The 15,761-nt window shown below is 34.9% G+C and overlaps 1 pseudogene; it reads right to left on the bottom strand.

The window, feature by feature from the left end:
• Positions 1-14,956: 14,956 nt before the first annotated feature.
• On the bottom strand, positions 14,957-15,454 carry LOC100433666 (ADP-ribosylation factor-like protein 2-binding protein; annotated as a pseudogene).
• Between the last annotated feature and the right edge of the window lie 307 nt (positions 15,455-15,761).

The raw sequence follows: 15,761 nt of genomic DNA on the forward strand, positions 1-15,761 counted from the left end.
AGCTGCATCGATGTTCCTGCAAAGAACAATGCTTTTATTCTCTTATGATGGCATAGTATTTCATGGTGTATATGTACCACATTTTCTCTATCCAATCTACCATTTATGGGCATCTAGGTTGATTCCATGTCTTTGCTATTGTGAATAGTGCTGCAATGAACATATGCATGCATGCATCTTTGTGGTGGAATTATTTATATTCCTTTGAGTTATACCCCGAAATGGGATTGCTGGGTCCAATGGTAGTTCTGTTTTTAGGTCTTTGAGAAATTGCCACATGTTTTTCCACAATGAGTGAACTAATTTACACTGTCACCAACACTAACACCAAAAATAAGCATTTTTTTTTTCTCTGTAGTCTCACCAGCCAGCACCTGTTATTTTTTGACTTTTTTTTTTTTTTTTTTTTTTTTTGAGACAGGGTCTCACTTCTATTGCTGAGGCTACAGTACAGTGGCATGATCCTGGCTCACTGCAGCTTCAACTTCCTCAGCTCAGTTGATGATCTCACCTCAGCCTCCCAAGTAGCAGGGACTACACGTATGCCACCATGCCCAGCTAGTATTTTGTGTTGTTTTAGTAGAGATGGGGTTTTGCTATATTGCCCAGGCTCATGATGAACTCCTGGGCTCAAGTGATTCACTTGCCTCAGCCTCCCAAAGTTTTAGGATCACAGGCGTGAGTCATCACACCTGAGGTTTTGACTTTTTATTAATAGCCACTCTGACTAGTGTGAGATGGCGTATCATTGTGTTTTTGACTGTATCTCTCTGATAATTAGTGATATTGAAAATTTTTTAATATTTTTGTTGGCTGCTTATATGTCTTCTTTGGGAATATGTCTGTTCATGTCCTCTGCCTACTTGTTAATGGAATTGTTTGTTCATTTCTTGTTTCATTGAAGTTCCTTATAGATTCTGGATACTAGTCCTGTTTTGGATGTGCAGTTTGCAAATATTTTCTCCCATAATGTAGGTTGTCTGTTTGTTCTGTTGAATTTCCTTTGCTGTGTAGTAGCTTGTTAGTTTCATTAGTCCTATTTCTATACACCAACAATGTTCAAGCTGATAATCAAATCAATAACACATTCTCATTCACAGTAGCCACAAAAAGATAAAATACCTAGGAATACATCTAACCAAGGAGGTAAAAGATCTATACAAGGAAAACTACAAAGCACAGCTGAAAGAAATCATAGATGACACAAACAAATGGAAAAGCATTCCAAGCTCATGGGTTGAAAGAATCAATATTGTTAAAATGTCTGTATTGCCTAAAGCAATCTACAGATTCAATTTTATTCGTATCAAATTACCAGTGTCATTTTCGTGGAAGCACAAAAAACTATTCCAAAATTCATATGGGATAAAAAAAGAGCCCAAATAGCCAAAGTGATCCTAAGCAAAAAGAACAAGGCCAGAGGCATCACATTATCTGGCTTCAAACGATACTATGAGGCTACAGTAACCTATCAGCATCCTATTGGTACAAAAACAGACACATGAATTAGTAGAACATTATAGAGATCTCTGAAATAAAACTGCACACCTACAACCAACTCATCTTTGACAAAGTAAACAAAAATAAACAATGAGGAAAGAACACCATATTCAGTAAATAGTGCTGGGAAAACTGGCCAGCCATATGCAGAAGAATGAAAAGAATGAAGCTGGATCCCTACCTTTCACCATGTACAAAAATGTACTCAAGATGGATTAATGACATCCATGTAAAACCTCAAACTATAAAAATGATAGGAGAAAACCTAGGAAATACTTTTCTGGACATTGGCGTAGGCAAAGAATTTATGATGAAGACCCCCAAAAGCAACTGCAAAACAATAAAAAAGTATGCTTTATTATCTTTCAGAATGCTTCACTGATTTTCATTGCACTGTGCTGGTATGTAAAGAGCAGAACAATAGATGTTGTAAGAGTTTTAAGGAAAATTATATAGGCTCTGAGGTTATGTGAGTTGGAATTAAGCCAGAGCAGAAGCAATAACATGTGGGCAAATATCTAAAACAACAGAAGAACTCCCTCAAAGGAAGAAGCTCTTCCTTTGAAATGTAACTTGAGAGGTGCTGTGAGACACTGCAGTTCTTTGAAGATTATTAAGACAAACTGTTGTTTATCCATGTTCATAAGAATTGTTATTCAATTTTTTTAGGGAGAAATATGCATTGCTGAAAATATAATTGGAGACTTAATATAATAGAAAGAATATTAGTTTGGAACCAGATTGACTTGAGTTTGAAAGTCAGCTTTCCTAATTGTTCACTGCATCACAAATATAACTGCAAAACAAGATCATAATGATCTCTCAGATTTGCTATGAGCATTGAATAAAATTTTTAGTTATAAGTATGTAACATATAGTTTGTATTTAAGAAATAGTAGTGGTCTAAATATATTAATTATTTTATGGAAGTCCCTAAATCCTTAGAGCACACAAAGGTAGTTGTTTTGGTTTAGGTTGCCTCACAATCAGAGTTTGAAATCAGCATTTGAATGCAAATTATTTGGAACACAGTCCAAGGAAGGGGAAGTGAGGGAATGGGGAAAGTGAGACAAGAAATGGAAAAAAGACTATTTGTGATAATGAGCTAACTACTACTGTGAACACTGGAACTCAGCACCTCTGGGGACCCACTGACAAATCAAATAGAATATGCATCCAAATGAACTGAATCAAAAATAGGGAGGATTAGAATCTATCTGCTGACTCTCATTCCTCGTTGGCTGCTGCTTGCTCTTGAAGGCACTAATTCTTCCACATTCTGAGCCAAAACTATATAATGGCTGAGTGGCTTTTTATGACTTTGGAGAAATTTCCAAGGCAGATAAGCAGAGAGATACTGTGAGGAGTTCCTGAAGTGAGATCACGGTCCTGTGTGCGGGATTCCTCATCACAGCTGCACTGAAATCTAATGATCCAAGGGTATGTGGCCAAGGCATCTCAGGAGTCTGGTGTGTGTGTGTGTCTCTGCTGTCTGTTGGGGGGTGGAGGTGTCTGTGCATTATGCTTAGCTATTGCAAAGCCTAAATGTGACATTGTACAGAAAAGTGGTGGGAAGGCCGACAAAAATATCAGTTTTTTTTGTTGTTGTTTGGTTGCACTTATATCACCTCAGTGTGTTAACTCTGTTTTTTTTTTTCATGCTAATGAGAAAGAAGTTCTGGTTATTAGTAATGTCAAGGAATGTCTAGCCCATGGGAAAGAAAATAACAAAAGGACTCTTAGGTACAAAATATTTTTGAATTATTATCTTAATGCTATGTGATAATAACTGTTTTTAGGTAAACTGGCTGACTTGTTTGGTCTTTTTGTAAGGTAAGACTTTTCAAAAAATTATCATGGTGAGAATATTTCCTATATCATTAATGAAATAAAAATGAAAGCCAATATAATTTTATTCTGCCAAAAGTAGTAACAAATAACAGTATATTTAAGTTTATATTGCTTTAACGATACTTTTTATCCTAGCAGACCATATGAGCTATTTTAATCATGTTTAGTAAGTAATATGGTTTTAAAAATTTAAAAGCTTATTGGGACTAATAAAAACATAAAGTGACAACATTCAATCCATTCTATGTGCCTGCAGTTCAGTCAGACTTATTTTTGGTTGCTGTATTTTTCATTAGACACTTGATAAATTGTGTTTTATTATTTATATTCAACTCGCTTTAGAAAGAAATTTAAAGTCATTTATAGAAAAAGTATGTTCTTTTAAGAATACATCAGTAAACAAAACAAACCTTAGAAAATGTCAATTAAAAGGAGATGAAGAGGAAAGTAAGAAATAAATACAGCAGGATACCTAAGTTCAAAGAAAATAATTGATCTCTACTTCCTTACAATCAAGGCAATAAAGAAAATAATGAGTTATATATTACTCAATAAATAATCATCTCTCTTTTTTTCTATGCTTACATTTTCTTGCTCAATATATATTTAAGTTGAATAACCACAAAGCTAGATTTTCCAACAAACTAGAATTTATTCTTAAATTGGGCAAGTATCTAAAATGAGAATTGCTGATTTTACAAAATTTATGGAAGTTATGACATATTTAGTTTGGACAGTTTAGATATATGTTTTTAAGATATGCAAAGTAACTATAATTCCTTCAGAAAATGACAGCAAAGTTGAAGAAAATGGCCTTTTTTGCATATAAGATTACGTTGTTATTTATTTTCACTAAAATGAAAATCTAAGCAAGTGAGAAAGAAATGTCTGTTTGATTTGTATATATCTATTTTCTTTGTTTTCAGTTGACAAGTAATTGTACATATCTATGGGGAACATGATATTTTGATAAATATATACAATGTGCAATGATCAAATCAGAGTAATTAGCATATCAATTACCTCAAACACTTATCATTTCTTTGTGTTGAGGACATTCAAAATCCTCTTTTAGCTATTTGAAAATATATTAAAAAATTGGTAATTATTGTCATCCTACAGTGCTATAGAACATTATAATTTATTTATTCATTCTAGCTGTAATTTTGTATTCTTTAAACAGTCTCTCCCTATCTCCTTCCCACACCACCTTTCCCAGCTTCTAGTCATTGTAATTCTACTCTCTACTTCTAGGAGCTCACTTTTTTTGCTGCACAGATAAGTGAGAACATGCAGTATTTATCTTTTTGTGCCTGACTTACTTCACTTAACATAATGTTTTTCAGGCTTATCTATATTGATGCTAGTGACAGGATTTCATTCTTTTGTATGACTAAATAGCATTCCAAGTATGTATACTACGATTTCCTTATTCATCCGTCTGTTGATGGACACGTAGGTTGTTTCCATATCTTGTTTATTGTGAATAGTGCTGCAATAAACATGGGGATACAGGTATCTTTTTGATATAATGATTTCCTTTTCACTGGACAACTACCCAGTAGTGAGATTGCTGGATCACATGATAGTTCTATTTGTATTTTTAAAAGGAACTTCAATACTATTTTCATAGTGGCTGTACTAATTTGCCTTCCCACTTACCGTGTATGAGTTATTTTTTCTCCACATTCTCATCAGCATTTGTTATTTTTTGAAATGTCTGCTGTTGGCTTGATAGAGTTGGCTTTGTAGGCGACCCGCTCCTTGTTTCTAGCTGACTTTATCATTTTGTTCTTTCACATTGACACTGAATCACTAGATAACTGTATGTCTTGGGGATGGTCATCTTGTATAATAATTCACAGGGGTTCTCTGAATTTCTTGAATTTGAGTGTTGACCTCTCTAGTGAGGTTGGGGAAATCTTTATGGATACTATCCTCTGTTATTTTTTCCATGTTGCTGGCTCTCTTTCGCTCTCTTTCAGGGACACCATTGAATCATAGATTTGGTCTCTTTACATAATCCTATATTTCTTAAAGGTTTTGTTCATTCTGTTTTATTCTTTGTTCTTTATGTCAGATTGAGTTGATTCAAAGAACTGGCCTTCGAGCTCTGAGATTCATTTCTCAACTTGGTCTCTTCTGTTTTTAATACTTCTGATTGTGTTACAAATTTCATCTAGTGATCTTTTCAGCTGTCTCAGACGTTTGTTTCTTTCTTAAAATTTCTAATTTTGTGTGCAGCTCTTCTATCATTTTAGTAAATTCCTTAGATTCATTGGAGTGGGTTTTAACTTTGTCCTGAATATCGATGATGATCTCTATTGCTATCCAGTTTCTGAATTCTAAGTCTGTCGTTTCAGCCATTTCAGTCTAGTTAAGAACTATTGCTGGAGAGCTAGTGTGGTCATTTAGAGGTAAGAAGACACTGGTTTTTTTGAGTTGCCAGAGTTCCTAATCTCTGTGGGATAATGTTGCTTTGAACTTTGAACTTTGAAGTTGGTTGGAGTTGGTTTGGTTTGGATGTTTTTTTTTTTTATTTTTTATTTTATATACCTTGATGCCCTTGAGGATTTGACTGTGGTATAAGTTGAGTTCAGATGAATGGTTTCATTCTGGATGATTTCTGGTGGCCAAACCTGAGCTTAGCACTGCTGACTGCATGCCCTAACCGTAAGCGGCAGGTATCAGGGCATTGTTTTATTCTCTGGCCCCTCAAGATTAAGCACCTGCTGTGCTGGAGGGGCTGAGTGCTCACAGTCCACTGGCAACCAACACTCTTATGGGGGTTGCTAACAAAAGCACTTGATTGGGGTGGTGGAAGTGGGGCCAGCATGCACATGTACTCTAGCGTGGGAGTGGATTCATGTCTGGATGCGCATGTGTGGTGATGGAGCATCATCATCCATGCACACTAGTAGCAGCAATGAAACAGTTTCCACACATGTGCATATGCTCAGAGGTAGTGGCATGTTTTTTGTCTTTTCGATAATAGCTATTCTCACTATGTTAATGTGGTATCTCACCATTATTTTAATTTACATTTATTTAATGATTAGTGATGTTGAACATTTCTTCATATACTTGGTGGCCATCTTATGTCTTCTTTTGAGAAATATCTATTCAGATTATTAGCCCATTTGTTAATCTGATTTTTAGATTTTTTTGCTGTTGTTTGGCTTCCTAGTATGTTCTAAGTATTAATTCCTTGTTCTATAAATGGTCTGCAAATATTTTCTCCCATTTTGCAGGTCATCTCTTCACTCTGCTGATTATTTCTTTTGAGGTGAAGAAACTTTTTAGCTTGATGCAATCCCATCTGTCTGTTTTTGCTTTTGTTGCCTGTGCTTTTAGTCTTATTCATATTTTCTTTGCCCGGACCAATGTCCTGAAGCATTTCCTTTATGTTTTCTTTAAGTAGTTTCATGAATCTTATATTTATGAAATATTAATCTTATATTTAAATGTTTTTTAGTTTGGGTTTTATTTTTGCATATGGTGAAAGGTAGGGGTTTAGTTTCATTCTTCTGCATACAGATATTTAGTTTTCCCAGCACCAGTGATTTATACAACTGTCCTTTCCCCGATGTAGGTTATTGGTGCCTTTGGCAAAAATCAGTTGTCTGTGAATACATAGATTTATTTCTGTGTATTCTGTATTTCTCTCTATCTTGTTCCATTGGTGTACATAAATTTTTATGCCAGTACCATGGGTGTTTTGATTACTATGGCTTTGCAGTATATTTTCAAGTCATGTTGTATGATGCCTTGAGCACACTTTGTTTCTTTTGCTCAGTATTGTTTCTGCTATTCAGGGCTTTTTGTGGCTTCATACAAGTTTCAAGATCATTTTCTCTCTTTCCGTAAATAATGCCATTGATATCTGGATAGGTATTGCATGAAATCTGTAGATTTCTTCGGGTCGTATGGTCATGTTTTCAATATTAATTTTTCCAATCTGATATGGTTTGGCTCTGTGTCCCCAGACAAATCTTATCTCGAATTGTAATCCCACATGTCAGGGGAGGGACAAGGTAGGAGGTGATGGGATCATGGGGGCAGGTTTTACGTGCTGTTCTCATGATAGTGAGTTAGTTCTCAAGAGAGCTGATGGTTTTAAAGTATGGCACTTCCTCATTCTCACACACATTCCCTCCTGCCACCTTGTGAAAAAGGTGCCTATTTTCCCTTTTGCTTCTGCCATGATTGTAAGTCTCCTGAGGCTTCCTAGCCATGCTTCCTGTTAAGCCTGCAGAATTATGAATTAATTAACCTGCTTTCCTTTATAATTACCCAGTCTTAGGTGGTATTCTTTATAGCGGTGTGAGAATGGACTAATAACACAATCCATGAACATGGATGTCTTCCCATTTTTAAGAAAAGAAAAGGAGAGAATACCCAAATTTACAAAACCAGAAATAATAAAGGAGACATTACAACTGATACTACAGAAATACGAAGTATCATTAGAGGCTATTTTGGTCAAGTATCTGCTAACAAATGAGAAAACTTGGAGGAAATGAATAAATTCCTCAACCCATATAACCTACCAAGATTGAATCAAGAAGAAACAGAAAAGCTGAACAGAGTAATCAGAAGCAATGGGATTGAATTAGTAGTATAAAATCTCCCAAGAAGAAAAGCGTTACACAGTATCACATCAAAGCTCTATTTCACAACCTTTTAAAGGAGAACTAACACATATTCTTCTCAAACTATTCAAAAAAAATTGAAAAGATAGTAATTTATACAAACCAATTCGATATTATATTCAACTCACTTTAGAAAGAAGCCAACATCACCCTGATACTGAAATCAGACAAAGACCCACAAAAAAAGAAAACTATAGGTCATTAACTCTGATGCAGTTTTGCATAGCTGTAAATCCTTAACAAAATACTAGCAAACCAAATCCAACAACACATCAAAAAGATTGTATACCATGAGATTTATCCTAGGAATAGGAAGGCAAGAATATTTCAACATACACACATCAATAAATGTGACAAATCACATTAACAGAATGAGAAACAAAAGCCTTGTAATCATCTCAGTAAAAGCAGAGAAAAACATTTGACAAAATTCAGCATGCCTTCATGATAAAAACTCAACAAATCAGATATAGAAAGAATGTTTCTCAACATAGCAAGGACCATATATTATAAACCCACAGCTACCATAATATTGAATGAGAAAACATTAAAAGCTTTTCCTCTAAGGACTAGAACAAGGGAAAGATGCTCATTTTTACTGTGGTTATTCAATATAGTAGTGGAAGTTCTAGCCAGAGCAATTAAGGGAAGAGAAAGAGAGAAAGAGAGAGAGAGAAAGGGAGGGAGGGAGGAAGGAAGGAATGGAGGGGAGAGAGAAAGAAAGAAAAAGAAGAGAGAGAAAGAAAATAAAAGAGAAAGAAAGAAAGAAAGATAGTGAATCAGAATTGGAAAGGAGGAAGTCAAATTGTCCCTGTTTGCAGACAACACAATCCTATCTATTGAAAAACCTAAAGACTATACCAAAACACTATTAGAAGTGATAAAATAATTTGGTAAAGTTGAAAGATAAAAAATCAACATACAAAAATCAGTAGCACTTCTGTACACCAATAACAAATTAGCTCTAAACTTAAGAAAGCAATTCCATTGACAATAGCTGCAAAGATAATAAAGGACCTAGGAATAAATATAAGCAAGAAGGTGAAAACTCTCGACAATGAAAGCTACAAAACATTGATGAAAGAAATAGAAAAACATTTTTGAAGAAGCAGACAATTAGCAGACATAATGCTTTTTTCTGCAATTTCAATTGAAGTCAACTGAGTGGTAATACAGTGCCGAATAAATTTAGCCCAAATCCACAGAGAATGTGCAATTAAGAGGCTCCTTCTACACTGAGCTGGTTAGTCTTTTTTGGATTACATTGACAGGAAGTTGAACAAAATTGAAAGCTTTGATAGATAAATGACCAGGAAGAGAATGGGAGTGAAAACCAACTCAAGAAAATTCCTCTCTTTGTTTCGTATTCCATTTTCAATCCATTTGAAAAAACAGTTGGCTTTACCTTCAAAACACAGGCATAATCTAATTAGTTCCTACCTGCTCCAATGTTGCCATCCTGTCTCAAGCTACTATCATTTCTTCTCTGAATTTTTGTAATAGCCTCCTGATTGGCCTCTCTACTTTGACTTTTGTCCCCGTAAAGATTATTCTTAATGCAACAGCCAGAGAAATTTTTAAAAAAACTAACTAGATAGTGTCATCCTCTGCATAACAACCTCAATAGCTATACATCTTACTTCTAGTAAGAGACCAAAGTTTTAAAATGCATAGAGGTGATTTGCGGTCTCTCTTACTTTAACTCCTAGTACGCTAGACCTTTCTCACTGTGCTTCAGGCACATTGGCCTCATTGCCAACCATACACTCTCCCTAGGGCCTTTGCCTGGCTGTTGCCTCTGTAATGTGGCTAACTTCCTTTCCCTTTTAAAGCCTTTTTCAAATCTCACCTTCCCAGTGGGGCCTGCTCTTAAAAAGCTGTCTAAAATTGCAACCTGACTTTTTCCTCCTTGTTAGCTCCTAATCTTCCTACTCCTTCTCTCTCTAACAGCTAAAGTATAATTGACAAAATAGTCATGTTCATTTAACATGTACAATTTGATAAATTTTGACAAATTAATACGACTGGAAAAGTATCGTAACTATCAAGAAAATGTACATATCATCGTACCAAAAGTTTCCCTTTACCCCCTTATAATCTTCACTTCTGCCCCATCCTGCCATTTAAACCCACCCACAGGAAACCACTGCTGTTACTTTCTATTGCTATAAGTTCTTTTTAATTTCCTAGAATTTTAAATGAAAGGAATAATATTGTGTAATTTTTTTTTGGTGGGAGATCTGGCTTCTTTTTGTCTGGCTTCTTTCACTCAGTTTAACTGTTCTGAAATTCATCATACTGGCCTATATTAATAGTTCATTTTTTAATATTTACTGCTGAGTTATATTCCATTGAATGGATAGATCACTATTGTTACATTTACTTACATTTTGACAAAAACTAAAATTGTTTACAGTTTGGGACTATTACAAATAGAGCTGCTTTGTATATTTGTGTGCTTTGATGAACATACACTTTTATTTCTCTTGGGAAAATACTTAGAAGCGGAGTGGTGGGAGCGTAAGGTAGATCTATGTTTAACTTCTTAGGAAACTCCCCAACAGTTTTTCAAAAACAATTGTACCATTTTTTATTCCAACTAGAAGCATATGCCAGTGTGAGTTTTTCCACACCCTCAAAAACGTTTTCACCATGGCCAATCATTTTAATTTTAGCATCTTCAAATATGCTTATTTGCTGTCTTTGTATTTGCTTTGGTGAAGTGTCTGCCTAAATATATTGCCATTTTTTTAACTGTATGATTTGTTTTCTATTATTTGAGTTTTGAGAGTCCTTTATATGTTGTATATACAAGTACCTTACCAAGTACATGATTTCCAAATATATTTTTCCAGTCTACGGTTTGTCTTTTTATTCCTTTAACTCTGCCTTTCAAACAGAAGTTTCCATTTTGATGAACTCCAACTTATTATTTGTTTTCTTTTAATGAACTGAATGTTTCTTGCCATATCTAAGAAAATCTTTGCTTTACCCAAGACACAAAGAGTAACTCATTTATTTTCTTCTAGAGGTTTTATACATTTTATATTTAAATTCATAATCCATTTTGAGTTAACTTTTATATTTGATGTAAGGTATAGTTTGAAGTTCTTTTTGTTTATTTAATTTTAGTTGTGAATATCAAATTGTTTCAGCATAATTTATTGAAAGAAAAATCTGTACTTCTCCACTCAGTTGCCTTTGCGTCTGTGTTAAATAACAGCTGTGTATGTGTAAATATATTTCTGGACTTTATCCAGTTTGATCCATTTTTTATCTTGATAATACTACTACATTATTTTGATTGCTGTTGATTTATAGTAAGATCTAGAATCAGCCAGTGTCATGCTTCTTTATTTCTACCATTTCTGTGTTTTTTTCATTGTTCTATTTCTTTGCATTTCCATGTGAATTTTAGAATCAGCTTTTGAGTTACCCCAAAATAGCTGGCTGAATTTTGATTGGAATTGTACTAACTTTATAAATGCAGTTTTTAGAGACTTGACATCTTAACAATATTGAGTCTTCTGAGCCATGAAAATGATTATCTATTTTTTGGGTATCTTTTAATTTTTCTCAGCAATGTTTCATAGTTTTTAATGTACAGTTGCTTTACATATTTGTCATATTTAACCCTAAGTATTTCGTATTTTTACACTATTTAGAATATTTACTTTTGATTAATTTCAATTTATGACTGTTTATTCCTAGTATATAGAGATTCAATTGATTTTAGTATATTGATTTTGTATCTTGCAACCTTGCTAAACTCAACAGCTTTGTTGATGATTCCATCAGAGTTCCACAAAGATGATTATGTCATCTGCCTTTTAAGCCAGTATTCTTTCTTTCTAATATGACTGCTTTTAGTTTCATTCCTTTGTCTTACTGTAATGGCTAGAAGCTACTGTGAAACATAGAAAATCAGTTTTCGGGGTGGACCTTCACATATTTTCCCTGATCTGAGAGGAAAAAAAATCAATCTTTTATGTTTAGTATGATGTTGGCTATAGGATTTTCTAAAATTGTGTGGACTCCTGTACTTAAATTTTAATAATCTTTTCTTCTGTATTTCTCACTACTTGTTTCTCAGCAGTCACTATTCTTCATGTTCTCAATGCCAGCAGCCCTTTTTCCCTAGCCTCCCAATTTTCTACTGCTAATGTACTGAGTTAAGAACTAGCAGCTACAAGATATGTACCATGTGCTAAACATTGTGCTGGATGATTTTAAATCTCATTTAGTGAGAAAGGCTCACAGGGATGACATGACAAATGCAATGTTCCATGTTGCATGTTGTACAGGTTGTGTGCCTCTGTCGGATTGTGTTTTAATCATTTTGCAACTGAGAAAGGCTCACGGGGGTGACATGACAAATGCAGAGTTCCTTGTTGCCTGTTGTACAGATATTACTCAGCGTATATTAACAATGTTGAGAATATACAGTGCAAGATATATGACATATACTAGATTTCCTTTCTTGAGACATTCACGAACTAATACATGAATCTGAAGACTTTGCTCTTTCCACTATGCCTCATTGCCTCCAAGGTTTGTTAGGAAAACTAGCTCACCATACTTACTAGAATGATGTGAAATGATGCCATCAAATAAGTGCTGAGTGAGGGCTTGAGTATTGCTCCATTGAGAAAGAGATATAAATTTTAGTACTTGGGGTTTTTTTTTTTTAACCAGCTTCACTGCTTTGTTATTTCCTTACTTTTATCCTAGTTCTCATTTACATTTCAAATGAGAAAACATATCTGATCCCAATTTTGGAATAAGTAGGTTGTTGCTGTGCTTGCTTTTTCATTCTGTTTCCAAAAGAATTATTTATAGAATTATAATAGAAGAAGAAGAAATACATCCTTAGGGCAAATATTATCAAAAGGGGGGGGGGATGACTCATTTAGCCTTGACACAGCTAGATTATTCTCTATGCTTATGTCTCATTTTTATAGTGTTATTGTTGTTCTTACAATTTTAGAAATAGACAAAAACTGCAGCCATCTAGCAATTTCTATCAGCTACATCTAGAAGCTGAACTTTTTTTTCTCTCTTCTCCATAAATTCTTTGCAGTTTGTTTTTTTTCATTTGAGTAGCTGGATGAAGGAATGAGTTTTCTGTTTAAATGAAATTATAAGGTCTTGGAGGAAGTGGTTGTGTTTTTTAACTATGGTTTAATTTAAGATCCTGCAGCTGCTGCTCAGCAAATAAGATATGTGTGTGTTCTAATAATCAACCAATATAATGTTCTGCTGTAAGGGTGATGCCAAGTTGATTATGAATATTTGCATAGCAAATTCTAACCACTATTTAAATTATATGCTTCATCTGCAGAAGCTACTGCAAAGGTCTCTTGGACTGCAAGTTTTCCATTATTCTCTCTATCCAACTCTGCTCTTTCTGCTGGTTCCTCACTCTTGGACATGAAGTTATAATTCACTTAACAACCAGAGCTAAAATTTATCCAGGATTCTTGACACCCTCTTACCTTTGCTTCCTTATTAATTGGTCTCAAATCACTAGAAGTATTTTTGTACTATTATTTGATTTTATGTTTCTTGTGAAACACCTCAAATTTTATGGATGATGTAAAACTAGTTAATAGGTGACATATCAGGACAGAAAAACATATAGCTTGTAGCTCATCCTTTAAAACAAGAATGGCCAAGTGAAAGTCAGTACAGATTCTCATTTTTACTTAAAAAATTCAAAGGTACACATTGGGAATTGAACTACTATGTTTTTTTTTTTCTTCTTTCTCGAGATGTGACATACATGTTTCCTGGTAAGTAATACTCTACCATACATTGCACTAAACCAAAGCAGACAGAGAACTAGTAAAGCTGTTTACTACATCCTACCCAGGCTGAGCTAAATTAGCAGAATATCATCTCAGTAAAAGAGATTTTGACAGGAAGAAGAAATTGCAGAGTCACTATCTATGACATAGAACCTAACTGGTTTATACAGAAAGAATTTTCAGCAAGTATGCACAAACACATTTAACATGCTATAAGAACAGCATACCTTTTAGCATATCTCTAGCACAAAACATACATTCATTGGTATCCAGTAAAATAGAAATGAATGCCAACATAAAAAATATTTTTGACTTCATAGCACTAAGAACTAAAAAATCACACAGCATATAATACTTTCATCTCCATGTGGGTAATCATGGAAGTTCCAACATCATATCCTCTAGGTTAGCCTGAGTATTCATCTATAAGAATATTTTTTTCAAAAAGAATGTTTGAAAGAGACTTCTAGATACAGTGGGGCTCATCAGCACTAGCAGAAGACAGTGACACAAGGACTGCAAATGGAGTTGATTTTCACATGTGGCTTTAAGGTAAAGAATATCTGTTTTCATTGATTTCTACAGCCAAGATAAGCTGTGATCATAGGAGATTCAGAAATCTCAAGACAGACAGCTGGCTTGAGTAACACCCTAAATAAATATCAAAAGCCCTATTGAGGCTTAAGGACAGGAACTCTGATTCATATTAAAAAGAGTTGTGGTTATACAAAAATAATTATGCAAAGCCTGCTGAAACAAAGAGGATTTGTGATGGTGGGTTATTCCACACTGTTGACATACCAACATGTATGCTGGGGGAAGAGGTCCTCTAGGTGGAATCTTTGACGTGGGCTTGCTCCAGAAAGTCTGACTCAGAAGCACATGAGAGAGGTATCTACTTGGGGAGGGGAGGTATACTAGGGTTACTAAGCACCAAGGTTAATGAATACTTGAAGGTGTTTCAAGAGAAATGGGTCCAGGAGGGTTAAGTCATATTGGTTTTGACCCATCAATACTTAACATGAACAAACTATTGCAGAGCAGAGTCAGTCTTTTCAAGATGTATTCTATCATCACTAGCTGAAACTATTGTCCTACGGGTCAGTGACATCCAGAATGATCCTATTCATTGGTTGGAGGTAGGACCTAGTGCTGTAGATTGTTCCAGAAAACTGGCCTCGAGGATAATTTGCACAAGTCACCACTAAACCGTCATGTAAGTCTTGTCTCAAGCCTTCTTTTGCTGTTCTGTATTCTAAAAACATTTCTTTAAAAGCTAGAAAAATCTGTAAATGGGAGTAGCATTGTTGAATATGTCACCAGCCACTTCATCTTTACCTTGCTGTAACGTTGTAAAAGCTGCCATGTTGAATCCAGGAATCTGCTCCAGAAGCTGTCTTTCAACATACTTTTCCACCAAATGAATATATTCACTAAAAACAGGCGCACAATTGAGTTTATTCTCTTGTCTGTCTTCAAACTCCTGGTAGTACTTGTCCGTGAAATTTCTCTATAATAACTGGAACTCATCATCCATGATAATGTCCTCTGAATACCCAACCACACAGCACCAAGTTCTGCAACAGAGTCAGAGGAGAAGGAATATATGAAGCTCTTTTCTTCTAAGGCATTAATTGTGACCATCACCCCCACACCCATGCAAGCAGACTAGTGGCCTAACATGCATGGAGGCACGTGGGTCAGCCGGGGAGGAGGCCTCACCAGCCAGCCCTCCACTCTGCTGCAGCAGGCCCAGACATTGGTTATGGACTATGAACTATTTTTTAATCTGTTTTCAGGGTATCTTCTATGACCACCTTATAATTTATTTTCTAATATCTCTAGGATTAATACCCATCCCATCCCAATCATCCAGATTGAGCTTCCTAAAAAAAGCAAATCCATCAGATTGTTTTAAGCAGTTATTTGATTATTTTCAATTACCTGTTTT

Source organism: Pongo abelii, chromosome 13 (assembly GCF_028885655.2).
Source record: "Pongo abelii isolate AG06213 chromosome 13, NHGRI_mPonAbe1-v2.0_pri, whole genome shotgun sequence".
Lineage (NCBI taxonomy): Eukaryota > Metazoa > Chordata > Mammalia > Primates > Hominidae > Pongo > Pongo abelii.